Source organism: Pinus tabuliformis, chromosome 2_2, assembly GCF_031772625.1.
Source record: "Pinus tabuliformis cultivar Carrire ecotype Pingquan chromosome 2_2, CPIR1, whole genome shotgun sequence".
NCBI lineage: Eukaryota > Viridiplantae > Streptophyta > Pinopsida > Pinales > Pinaceae > Pinus > Pinus tabuliformis.
In genome coordinates this window covers 843,406,024-843,418,454 of record NC_142300.1, presented here as the reverse complement: position 1 = coordinate 843,418,454, position 12,431 = coordinate 843,406,024, and the positions used below count along the sequence as shown (strand labels likewise).

The following is a 12,431-nucleotide window of genomic DNA, read 5'->3' as shown; positions in this document are numbered from 1 at the left end:
AACCTCTTCTGGCAAGTTTTCCCAAACTGGAGGAGAAGCTTTGTGCTCTAGAACCTTCGAGAATAGCGAGTTGGATATTGGTTGTTGTTCCATGGTCGAGATCTCCCATTTTGACCTCTTGATCTTATCATCGTGGGCTTTCCCCTTGATATGTGGAGCTTCCTCCCTCCTTTGTAGATCCCCAACTCCCTCTCCCTTCTTATAAATTCACTCCCTTCCATCCCCAAATGGTTTGTCATTGATTGTTGCATCCCTATGCTAAGATTATGCTTACATGCTACCCATTCTAGCTTGGAGAAGGAGTCTATGAAGAGTCTTTTCTTAGACTTAGAAATCCACCAAAAGGAGGTCTCCAACATCAAGGCATAGGTTGTATGCTTCCCTTTTTAGTTTATAAATATATAAATCTAATGTTCACTTTCCATAATTGTGTAAATGTTTATGCTTTTAGCTTAATACTCCTTGATCTATTAAGTAGTTTATGTTTGATGTATGCCATATATGCTCTTGTATTTTGCATAGCTCTTTTATCTACCTTGCAGGTGCTCAGACATGAAGAACAAGTAAGGAGTGAGGCCTAGAGTGGAAGATTCAAATTCATCTCCAAAGGATTTAGCAATTAGCATCAGAGTGAGGTAGGTTTCTCCTTCTCTTTGCATTTGTTAAACATAAACTAGGAAAATGTATGTTAGTTTGTTTAGTTTGTTTCTAGACTCACTCATTGGGCTAGATGGATCACCTCTATCTGCAAAGGGGATTTACCTTCACAAAAAACAGTGACTCAGCTCGGGGTAGTATCGAAAGCGTTGAATAGCGTGAACAGCTACTAAAACTAGTTTCTCGACATGGTCATATCGAGTCTCAATGTCAATAAGATTTCGTCTTAAGTAGTAGATCACGTGTTTGTTTCCATCATCATCATCTTTCACCAGTACCATGGTATGGGGATATTATTGTTTATCTCCAAACCCAAACTTTTCGATTAGAGTTGTCCAATTCTGAACATCGTCGCATTCGACATCAGTCTCAACCCTATCGAATAACTGGCAATACTTTATACCATGTTAGTGTCGATTATATCCTTCGTAAATGGTTGACACTTGAAGAAACTAAGAGAGTCCTAAATGACTATCACTCTGGGGCTTGTAGTGGTCATATGTCAGGATATGCTACTACTCATAAAATCCTTCATTCCAATTATTTATGGCCTTTGATCTTTAAAGATTGCATTTTAGCAATCCAAAAATGTCATACCTGCCATATTTACAATTGTAAATAGTGTGCCCCACCCACACCCCTATACCCAGTTGTTACCGTCGGCCCCTTTTCTAAATGGGGTATTGATTTCATGACATGTAACCCTCACTCGGCTGAGGGGCATGGTTATATCATCGTCATCATTGATTATTTCACTAAATGGGCCGAGGCGATGCCCACACATGATGTTGATGGTAAAAATGTTGCTCAATTTATTTTCAACCATGTCATAGCTCGATTTGGTGTCCCTCAAGCCATCGTTACTAATCATGGATCTCATTTCCGAAATTACATGATGGCAGAGCTCACTGCTCAGTTGGGTTTGTGTCACAACTCAACTCCTTATTATCCATGGGTCAATGGCCAAGTTGATGCAATTAACAAAGTCTTGGTTACCATGCTTCACTGCACCATTGGGATGCATAAATCAAATTGTCATCTTATGCTATGTTTATCTCTTTGGGCTTACCGAACCGCAACTAAGACTTCCACTGGATTCACACACTTTCAGCTGGTGTATGTTCTGGAGGCAACTCTTCTAATTGAGTGTGAAATTCCTTCACTGAAATTAGTTGTCAAATTACTCCCTGATACTTCACCTAAGGAGTAACATTTACTTTACCTCAAAAGGCTCGATGAAACTCGTCGTCTTGCAGCGTTAGTTCAAGCCCGAAAGAAATGAGTTAAGGCTTAATACAGTAGAACTGTTTCTCCCTGCGTTTTTGCTGAGGGTGTCTTGGTCTTGCTATATGATCAAGCCAATGAAAAATGGGAGCTGGGAAATTCGAACCAATGTGGCATGGGCATGACATTTTTAAACGAGTTTTACAAAAAGTTTCCTAGGAGTTAGTAGATTATGAAGGAAATTCTTTGGTTGAGCCCCGAAACAAGATTTAACTAAAGAAGTGTTATGTGTGATTTTCCGTGTAAATACTTTTGTATATTAGTGTGTTTTCATTAGTGTGCAGTGTGGTTTTGGTGTGTTAGTTTTCTTTTGCAAACATTTTCCTCTGCTTACCTCGTGTTCTACTTGGTTTGTAGATGTCATCCAACTGTTACCTCGATTTTTTTGATGGTTCTTGTCACAGTAAACGGAATTTATCTTCCGCTGCATGGGAAATCTATGACCATAATGGCAATTTAGTGAATTTACAAGGTATATGTTTAGGTTGTATGACTAATAACATTGTCGAATATAGTGCGGTCATCGAGCTTTTATCAAAAGCTATCGCTCTTGGAATTACAAAGTTAATCGTCAAACTTGATTCACAGTTCATTGTACTACAGCTTAGTGGACAATATTCAATTAGAAACCCTCAAATTTTGAGAATTTATTTGTGAGTTTGTCTCTTGGAACAAGACTTTGATTTTATTACTTATCATCACATTCCAAGACGCATGAACACATTAACAGATGCATTGGCTAACTATGTGTTAGATAGACATTTGTGAAACTTTTAAACCATAAAGCAACACATAATAGACATGGTAAATAGAAAAACACACACACACACACACATATGTAGAGAGAGAAAGAGTGTGTGTGTGTGTGTTTGCAAAAGAGTTTACTACATCAAAATAAAAAAAAATTTGTTCTAAGACACATGGCTTTATAAGCCTACATTATTGCAGAAAGTAAAATAGAGCTAGTTATTCGCCCACATGGTGCTCAGGATAGCACGAAATAGAACTAATGACACGAACAAACAGCTGAAATAGTCTGGCGGAAACCCCTACAGTGTGCCTCTAGTACCACAATGGCACCTCATCTATCGAGGTGTACACTGGAATGCCCCTGGTTAAATATTCCAGGTTATGCTCTACCTCAATGATAGGATCTTCTCCCTCCTCATAAGGAGCCTCCTCAATCTAGCGTGCCACTCGGATGGCTATCGAAGAAACCCCTAGAGGTCTCTCTGGTCCCACATATGCAAATCATCATAAGTTAAATCTCAGTACACATACAAAAAAAAAACTTCAAAAATAGTTTTTACCTTAATAGGTCCATTGTGTCCCTGGTGGAAGTGGAAGATCTATATCTCCTCGCAAATCAATGCCTACATATGCCCAATCATCAACCATGATTAGTTTTTGATGCAACCATCCAAAAAATGCTAGAGGAAATGACATCTGCTAGCCATCTCCATGACGAGGCATCAACTCACGCCATCTCAGTAATCACGCATCTCTGGGCGTTGGTGCATCCACTTCTAACCACTGATAATGAAACAATGGCACATGTTCTAGGAAGAACATCACCAAAATGGATCTGAAACTGAATTGTTTCAGATTCCCTGACTTGCACTTGGTAAGTTGGCCCTTCATTCAAACCGACAAACTCTCACTCCAATTGAAAACTATGGGATTCAAGCACTCGATTGCATACTAGAAATGAGATTTTGTTGCCTCATGCAACGCTTGAGCCCCAGCTATTTAGGCCATAGTATGCAGGATTGTTCACAGTGGGAGATTTGTGATGGTATTTATATTGATCTTCCCACTTTGGGTCTTTTTTGTCCTTGGACAATGCCTTGCAATCAGCATATCCATGCTCTCTCCTCCAATGCGTGAACCGGACAACTAGATCCGTTATCCCTTTCTAGACAACCCGGTAATGAAATAATTTTGGTGACATCTATTTCGAGTTCTTGATCCCCTATCATGAATAGTTGGTGATCCACATCCCACTAACTAATCAGATGATGCAATAACTCAGGTTGTGATCTGATTCCAGGAATTATAAATAACTTGAGCAACCCACATGCTTTTAGGGCATCAACATAATATTTATCTTGAGTAGCTTGATGGTCTTTAGCTTCATGTCCTCTTTCTTTCCATTCAACCACCATTTTGGACTGATTCTCCTATGAAAAATCAATAAAACAACATTTCACGAGCTTCCATGGAGACAAAATCCAAGAAAAACCATTTAACATGAAGGATTTCACACACAAAAATTTAGCTCAACACTAGCGCAATAGTGTGTGAATTTTCTCACACTGCCAGCGTGAGGGCCTAATTGACCACAGCGTGAGCAGCGGGAGTCTGATGGGTAAAACCCGCGTTGCTCACCCTCAACATAAAATTTTTGCAATTCCTCCTTGCAGTTTAATCTATGGATGAAAATGCATGAAATGAGTACCAAAATGAAGGGAAGGGACAGATCTCTTACCTGCAACAAGCAGCTTGGTGAATGGTGTCTAGGATTGATCGTACTCCTTGCCTGAAAATCAAGGTAAAATGAGGTAAAATGCTCTCAGAATTGCAAATTGGTAAAATGGTAAAAATGATTTACTTTTTGCCCTATTTATAAGTTTTAAATAATATTTTTCCCAAATTAGGGCATATTTAACTCACTTTTTAATCTTTTTCCTTGAAATCAGGTAATGTGCATTTTCCTGTGCAACAATAGGTCATATATTCTTGGTGACGGTGATTTATCTTGACTGATTCAATGAGTTTTATTTTATCACTTTTTCGGACTCGTAAAAAATAAACGAAAAAGCAACCCCCTGGAGTCATCTTTAAGCTCTTTTCTTACTCTCGAAAAATGAAAAGATTTTCGAGTACTTTTCATTTCGAACTCGTTAAAGTAAATGAAATGACATCTACTCAGTATATGTTTAACCCTTTTCTAGACTAAGATAGAATATTGTATGAAAAAGAAATACCTTAGTCGAACATGGCTAAGAGGTTCTCTTGGATATTGTTTTCTACCTTTTCGAGTTCAAGAGATGATTTACGAAAAAGGGACCTTTAGATTTTTATTTTTCGCTTCTTTTTCAAACTCTCTAAACATGAAAAATATGTTGAGTTTCACCTTCGTCAGACTCATAAAACATAAACGACGTAGGACTTGTCACCATGATGAGACCGAGTTTCTCCTTCCTAAGGCTTGTAAAACTTACTAGGATGGATTCATCCGAAGGATGAACTTATATGGCAAGCATATGTTATCCCCTTCAAGCTAGTGATAAAAAATATATGGGGTACTCGCCAAAAATGGTGGGGAAAAAGGTGAAAGCAGTCATCTCTTGTATTTTGTAAAGGCAGCATGTCGCTCTTGAACATGACACTCATTTGTTGCTCGTGTCGGGTTTGAGACATCCTCACTTAGTCACTTTCCTTCCTGGGTTTGGGAAATTCATTTTACCTCTCATATGATTATACCATTTCATCATCATGACCATTGATCCTATGTTGAGTCAAATGTTGCCAAACTCTGGAGTCGTGTCGCTGATGTGTTCAAGACAAGCCATATCTACATTTCTTTATCGCTTATACATTGTCTGACTTTCTACCAAAGTCTTGGATCACACTTATCTAATCTACTACATATTTTATTTCGTGTCGATGATGTGGGATTCATTATGTCCCTCCTTCAATGGATCACTTCCTATTGACTTCACCTCATTATCCAGGAAGACGATCTAGAAACTCCTTTCCAGTACCTTAGAGCTTGCATGCCTCAATGGAAAGTTCTTCGCATTCAACGACAATTTTACATCATTAACCTTCGATAGGATGATTCCACGGGTGTTTGACTTCAACTTCATTATTCACATTCATGGATTGTGTTAATTATACCTTGAGATCCATTGTCATTATTAGTGGTTTCTCTTGTGCCTGTTAACGATTTACATCATTGACTGGTAATCAGGTGGTTTTCTATCATGTTTGAATTCAACACGTCTATTCACATGTTAGAATTCTTACATGGATCGAGTCATGATGGAGCGCAAGACCATGGATTATGTCCGGTAAAATCCAAGTTGCGTGGAGATATGAGTTATTCATGATTGTACACATGTTTCATCTAGGCGGACAACTGCGACTATATTGTGGGTCCATATTCATGATCCTTTATATTTAGATGGTTGTGGCCATACCGTGGATCCATATACATGATCCCTTCTATTCGGATGGTTGCGTCCATACCGTGGATTCATGTATTATTTGATGCCTATTCATGTATCATTAGGCATGATCATTAGAGATGTCAGATATGTATATGTATATGTATATGTATATGCTTGATTTACAGGTCTCCTGACGGTGTTGTTCTAGTCCTTGCACTGACTTGTAAAGCATCTCAATCATCACTCCTTGTTCTTCCTTCATGATTTGGGGGGCATCTGTTACACAGTATTTTGTCACACCTAATCACTTCCTGTTCCATATCCCAAAGTTCCACAACATTGACAATTGTGCAGCATATCCATCGTGATATACAACCAAAACATCCCTAAATAATCAAAGGAAAACTTCTGTGAATCAATTCTGAAGAAGGTTAACTAAAAACCTATATTTTAGGGTCAACACGTTTTGCTACATTAAATTTTAAACTTTTGTGGTCATTTTTTGGAAAAATATGGCCCGGATTATCCACAATATCTTTTTCATCATGTTGAATGACCGCGTTGATGGCAGGTTGCACTCTTATACCCTAGCACTACCAGCGTGGTCTTTGATATGAAAACCCATGTTGAACCTCTTCTGGCAGGTTTTCCAAAACTAGAGGAGAAGCTTCGTGCACTAGAACCTTCAAGAATAGCGAGTTGGATATTGGTTGTTGTTGATATGGTCTAGCTCTCCCATTTGGACCTCTTGATCTTATCATCATGGGCTTTCCCCTTGATATGTGGACTTGCCTCCCTATTTTGTGGATCCCTAACTCCCTCTCCCTTCCTATAAATTCATTCCCTTCCATCCCCAAATGGTTGGTCATTAACTATTGTATCCCTATGCTAAGATTGTCCTTACATGCTACCCATTCTAGCTTGGAGAAGGAGTGATTAAAGAGTCTTTGCTTGGACTTGGAAATCCACCAAAAGGAGGTCTCCAACGTCAAGGCATAGGTTGTATGCTTCCCTTTTTAGCTTATAAATATATACATCTGATGTTCACTTTCCATAATTGTGTAAATGTTTACGCTTTTAGCTCAATACTCCTTGATCTATTAAGTAGTTTATGTTTGATGCATTTCATATATGCTCTTGTATTTTTCATAGCTCTTTGATCTTCCTTGTAGGTACTCGGACGTGAAGAACAAGTAAGGAGCGAGGCCTGGAGTGAAAGATTCAAATTCATCTCCAAAGGATTGAGCGATTAGCATCAGAGTGAGGTAGGTTTCTCCTTCTCTCTGCATTTGTTAAACATAAACTAGGAAAGTGTATGTTAGTTTGTTTAGTTTGTTGCTAGACCCACTCATTGGGCTAGAGGGATCACCTCTGTCCGCAGAGGGGATTTACCTTCACAACAAGAGTTAATGTGTCACTTCAAAAATCATCCCATATTACATTTATTGCATCTAATATTGTTGAAGAATTGGTTAATGGTTTATATTCTTAGATTATGCCTTACATTGATTCATACTACCCTTTTCACTAAAGCAACGTCTAAGAAGTTTATCATCGTCTTACCCATCATAAGCCACATATTAACTTCATCAATTCACAAAAATGGAGGAAATCCTTTAAGAAATTTTTCATCATCTTACCTAGCATAAGCCACATACCAACTTCATTGATTCACAAAAATGGAGAAAGATCATTACTCCTAAGGGGGTATATCACTCTTTCCCAGTTTTTTGTTGTTTTTCCTTTCTTTTTGCAATCTCCACCCAGCATCCTACCTCACAAAGCATTGCAAGAGACTTAGTACATTGCTTTGTCATCTAGATCTATTTTACTTTGATATTTTGTCTAGTTCAATGCATTTGACTCTTGTTTTTTATTCTCCTTTCTCAAATAAATATATTTAATTGGAACTAGAAGTATGGGAGTAACATCTGGAGTCATATTTGTTTATATATCTTCACCTTGTCTCTTTGGAGGTGTGATAGGGGTGTCTAAGGGAGTTTTAGAATTATGGAAGTTTCAAGGTAGTGGATTGATATCAATAGACGATCTTGATTGATGAATTAATGTACACATTGTTTTTTTTATATCTAAGAGATACAACTATGGTTTCCCAAAATATGCTTTTTGATATGACAAATGATTTAAGCGATTGTTTGTCATAGAAATTTATTATTCAACTTGGGGAAATGGGCAGGTTTTAGACCACATACTAGTGCATTGTGTTGTTGAAAGGCTATTTATCAAATGCTTACTCAACAATAAAAAACCCAATGCTTTGAGAAAAAATTATGAGGAGGGATGAGGTCCTCAACCGGTATGAAAAACCTAAAGAGATAGCTTGTATTAAACAACAAAAATCTTCATTTTGTATTAACCGCCTTAAGAAAAACCTTCATATGAAGTTGATATGAAAGGAAATAAAGCAATATTTTAATTTAGCAAACCATCAAACTTCTAACTTGCCTAAGTATTATACTGAAATACGAAACTCCAAAAATTAATAAATAAGAGAGGAGGAAGATAGCTTACACACACGAATCTCAATAAATTTTACCTTGGATGGCACTGAGAAGGATTGTTATCCTCTGCACCTAGTTCAATTCTTGCAAGTGATATCCCATGTTCTTAACAAGTATATTGTTCTAATGGCTTTGAGCCTTGACCTCGAGTCGTGCATAATCTAGGGTTTACCCTTAATGCCATCCTAGGAATAAGGGAAAGTGCCTTGGGGTTTTCCACGAGATAAATTACTTGGAAAACATAAAAAAATAAATAAAAAAAAAAAAAAAAAATTGTTGTTGTGATAGTTGAAATACACCTAAAGTATGTTGTATAATTGGCACTTAGAGCTTGTCATTTCAGGCAATCTCTCTTGGAATCCAACAACCTCCTTCAAATTGCATGTTTTTGTTGCTAAAATTGCATTTTAGTCATCCAAGTTGATTCAATGACTTGAATTTACTCTCAAGTTATAGTTTGTAGTAGGTGAACTTGAAGATTGTGATTGGGATAATTTTCATAGAAAAATCCTCATAAATTATGTGAGGAATGTAGTGAGATAAAACACTAGAATGAACACCCTCTATCCCGCATTCACAATATGCACATTTGATTTGATCTAACAAAATATTTATTTAGATAACATTAAAAAGATTGACATGTCATATAGCAAACAAAAACTATTTAAAAATATTAAAAAACTAAAACTAAAAACTAAAACCTCTCACAACATAATCATCATTGGTGACTCTTCGTACATTTTAACCTCTCAAAACATAATCATCATTGGTGACCTTTCATGACATTTAGTTTATTAGAAATTTAACTCTTTTTAATAATAAATGCATTCCCTCTTTCCATGTTTTCAAAAGTCAAGAAAGTTGCTATAATACATAGGTCCAAAATTTCTTTAAATAGAATTAGAAGGATTCAAATGTCGTAGAGAAATATGGCAAAGGGGGACTATTTAAAAATGTTTAAAAAATTGTTTAAAAAACTAAAACCTCTCAAAACATAATCATGGGTGACCCTTCATGACATTTGGTTTATTATAAATTAATGATAAATGCATTCCCTCTTTCAATGTTTTCAAAAAATCAAGAAAGTTGTTGTAATACATTGGTCCAATGTCAAGTGATAAAATTTGGCAATGAAGCTATTTTGAATGGAGCAAGTGAAAGTATCCTACCTTTATGATGTGGATACGAGTATGCTATTCCTTTTTTATACCCATTTCATTAAATTCAAGGCATACTTGTGTTTAGTTCAAATAATTGTAGAGTTGATCACTCTAAAGTTCCTTCTCAAAACCATGGGAAATCATGATATCACTCATTTCCAAGTAGTGGGCAATTTAATTGTAATTATCAATTAGTTGAAGGACTAATAAAGGATGGAAAGTTTCCTAAGTGACATATTTATTTAAGAAATTAAATAGAATGGAAGCAGTGTTTACCACTATATCTTATTATCAATTAATTATTCATAGAATTAAACACAAAAACATATTCACTCTTTAAACAAAGTTTGGAGGTTGATTAGGGCATTGCGAATAGATTGAATATAGAGATGTAATATAATGTCATCAAATTTTTTAGGTTGGAATTTATTTGAATTTTGTATTTTTATTGTCTTTAATAGTGTAGGATATTTATTAACAATTTTTTATATATATAGAAGTGATATAATATTTTTCTCACAGTGTAATAAGTTATGTTTTTTTTTTTTTTTCAAGAGGTAAGGGGAGAGGTTTTTTAAAAGATTAAATTTTATGATGTTTAAATGTTAGTTATATTATGATTTTTTTAATATAAAAAGTTGGCAATTTGTTAGTCTTTATATTTGTGTGATATGGGATCGATTTCGTCTACTACTATATCTCTGAGACTTACGACTTATTCTTTTCGTACTTGTGTAATACGGGGCTGATTTCGGCTACTACCATACCTCAGGGACATGCGACTTATCTTCCTCTATGTAGATCGAGCTACTCTAGTGGATTTGAACATTAGATCTCTCTGTTTACACAATGATTCATATCACAACAATTGGGAATTAAATTGCACCCAAAAACAAATATATTTATAATATTAAAAATCTTCCTATTTCAAAATAAAATTACGATTTTCTCCAATTAAAAAAATTGTATTTATTATAATTCATAATTTTCATTAATTTCTATTATGAAAATCAAAACTACATCTGTAATATTGAATATCTTTTTATTTTATATTTTTTATAAAAAAAAAGATATTGAAAATAAATTATATTTAATATTGAGATAATTTTAATTAGTATATACTATGAAAATGAATTGCATTTGATAATTTTAGGATTGTATTTAATATTATTGAATATTTTAATTATGTGTATTATGAAATTCAAAATTTCTAATTCACACACCCAAAAAAAATTAATTATTACCAATTTCCATTTGTATGTGTTTTGAAGTGAATTATTGTAACACAATCAATCAAAATATATATATATAAACTTTTTAATATAAATTATATTTTTTCTTAATTATTTATATACTTTTTAATATAAATTATATTTTTTTCTTAATTATTTATATATATATAAATAAATATAAATAAGATTATAAAATTTTTTAAGTTTGGTTAAATTTCACATCAAAAAATGTCTTAAAACATTTGATCACTATTTATTCAAAACTATAAACAAAATAAAAATATAATTTTTAAAATAAAATACTTTTAAAAAATAATAATATTAATCCTTCTAAATATATCTCCCTCAACAAAATAAAAATATAATTTTTAAAATAATAATATTGATAATTCTAATTATATAGAATATTAAATTTAAAATAATAACTCTTTTGAAATGAGTAAATATTATTAATCTTGATAATTCTAATTATATATAATATGAAATTTAGAGTAAATATTATTGAGATAATGAGATGAAATGTTGATTCTCAGACCCACGACCACAAAGCGCCCACCATCCATAAATTTAATTAGTGTTTATTCTGGAACCCACTAAACAAGAAGGTAAAACTCGAACATAAAACGCACCCACTGACAACAGGTAAAACCCAAACATAAAACGCCCACCGTGGGGCTCGAACCCACGACCACAAGGTTAAGAGCCTTGCGCTCTACCAACTGAGCTAGACGGGCTACATGAAAATCAATTCATAATGTTTATGTATTGTAGGTTCGAATGCTGTAGATCACATAATTCAGATTTATGGTCCTAAATTTTTTTTACCTTGATCAGAAAAATATACTCCAAAAAAAAACCAAAGCAACCGGATAGCTGCTGCCATTCGGATTGAAACAATTGATATCCAGATTCAGGAAGCTATTAATTTTAGCGTTTGAACTAGACTTCGCTTTCCATGACCTAAACCCCTGGTTTACATGTGAGGGTTTTTCTTAATTATAAGGGTTGCTCAGGTTAAATTTAAAAGGTGGGTAGTTTGCTTCTTAAGGTTAATTTCAATTTAATTGGTTTTAAAAAATGTATTTTATTTAAGGGTGGTTTTGGTTTTTCCTGTAATATATTTTTCTGATTAAGGTAAAAAGTTTTTAGGATTATAAGTCTGAATTACGTAATATATATTATTTGAATATTTTAAAACATTTCGACAACGTGGAATCTATTTATATATTTAAAAAATTATATTCAATAATAATAAATAACAATTTGACATGAAATTGCTAATTCCCAAATAAAAAAATTCAAACATTTGTTAATTAAATTATGCTAAAAAAAAACATTAACTAACTATATAATAAATATAAATTATGCTAAAAAACATTAACTAACCATATAATAAATATA

At 34.2% G+C, this 12,431-nt stretch overlaps 1 non-coding gene across 1 annotated transcript; it reads right to left on the bottom strand.

Moving 5' to 3' along the window:
- Positions 1–11,691: 11,691 nt before the first annotated feature.
- TRNAK-CUU (transfer RNA lysine (anticodon CUU)) lies at positions 11,692–11,764 on the bottom strand. Its single transcript has one exon. It is a non-coding gene; the product is annotated as a tRNA-Lys (tRNA).
- Positions 11,765–12,431: the final 667 nt, after the last annotated feature.